The 1748-nt window shown below is 36.7% G+C and overlaps 1 protein-coding gene across 1 annotated transcript in view; it reads right to left on the bottom strand.

Annotated features, from left to right (window-relative positions):
• Positions 1 to 1748, bottom strand: part of HDAC2 (histone deacetylase 2) — a 33681-nt gene that overhangs the window by 16934 nt on the left and 14999 nt on the right. The gene's annotated exons all lie outside the window — the stretch shown is intronic.

The following is a 1748-nucleotide window of genomic DNA, read 5'->3' as shown; positions in this document are numbered from 1 at the left end:
ACCTCGCTCAGCCAGTGAGCGGACGGTCTGTATGTGGGATCCGAACCCTCGGCGGGAGCGCCGCCGCGCTCCCTAAACCGCGCCCCGTAGCCGGGGGCCCCCCGGGCCGGCCCGTTTTTTTTTTTTTTTTCTGTTTTTTCTTTTTCTTTTTTTCAGTTTTAACATTTTTGAATGACTGAAAAATAAATTCAAAACAAGAATATTTTGTGACGTGACAATTATATGGAATTCAAACCTCAGTATCTGTAAGAAAAGTTTTACTGACACTTGGCTACATTCATTAGTTTATGTACTGTCTATGGCTTTTTTGGTCGTATAACTGCAGAGTTGAGAAGCTGTGACAGAAAACACATGTGGCACTCTCATCACCCCATATTGGTGCTTGAAGCACTACAAATCACAGTGCTGCAGTTATAACTGCAATGTATTTTAGTCATCACGAGCATTACCACATCGTGATATTTTATTACCAGTGCATATCCATGTCAAAACAAGAAAAAGTGAACTTCGAATGCTACTGTTTTAAAGTACAGTGAAGATTATTTTGTTACTGCATTAGATGGCATTGTGTTTATTATGCAATGAAACCATAAGCAGAGCGAAAAATACAGTGTAAGCTGACATTACCAAACAAAGCACTCATAAGAATATTATCAGCTCATAGGAAAGCAACATTCAGAACACTTCAAAAATTGAAAACAGTATATCTCATTATAGCAGAATTTCTTCACAAAATTAAAATAAGGTTGTGATCAAGGGCTGGCCCGTGGCTCACTTGGGAGAGTGTGGTGTTGATAACATCAAGGCCACGGGTTCAAATCCCTATATAGGGATGGCCGGTTGGCTCACTTGGGAGAGCATGGTGCTGACAACACCAAGTCAAGGGTTAAGATCCCCTTACCGGTCATCTTTAAAAAAGAAAAAAAAGGGGGGGGGAGGGGGCTCTGATCAAAGTAGTTTCTGAATGCTAGACAAGCAAGAAAATTTGTTTACCAAGTCAATTAATTAAATCATGTTTGACTGCACCAGCTGAAAAAAATGTGCCCAGAGAAATTAAACTTGTTCAAGACTATCAGTCCAGTGAGTGAGAACTTGCTCACAGTTAAGGACACTGGAACCAAAATCAATAGTCAATTAAAAAACAAGGCAAATGACTTAAAATAGTTTTCCTTAGCTTGTGATGTTACACTGACACTACACAGTTACTACTTATTTCAGGAGTCAATACCAAGCTTTAAGTGACTGAAAAATTAGACTCTAAGGATAGTATGTGTGGAATAACTACAAGGAAGAACATTTTCAAAGCTAAGAAACACTAATTCAATACAATCTGAAGTAGAATCTGCTAAGATGTTATAATTGATGATTGTAAAAAACATCTAACTTTATAAATCTCCAAATTCATAAGTACCTCTATAGATCCCTCTCTCAAACTGCAGCCAAGGATAACTTTTAACATAACTCCTTCAAGTAACTTAGAGATAACTGCCTATCCATTAATAGAGCACAAAGCCTCATTCAGATGTGAAAGCTAGGTAGTTAGCTAGACTCAGTAAACAGGTATAGCAAATTTCCTTTAGCATAGGTTTCAAAATTTTGCCTTCAATTTAAAACTTACAAAATGTTAGAACATAAACTTTGAGGTCCCGTCATTCATTACCTCAAACTGTAACTCAAATTTAAATTGCAAACTACTTCTAATATATATATATATATATATATATATATATATATATATATATTTTCAA

Source organism: Galeopterus variegatus, unplaced genomic scaffold (assembly GCF_000696425.1).
Source record: "Galeopterus variegatus unplaced genomic scaffold, G_variegatus-3.0.2 Scaffold5527, whole genome shotgun sequence".
Classification (NCBI taxonomy): domain Eukaryota; kingdom Metazoa; phylum Chordata; class Mammalia; order Dermoptera; family Cynocephalidae; genus Galeopterus; species Galeopterus variegatus.
This window is presented reverse-complemented; position numbering and strand designations above follow the sequence as displayed.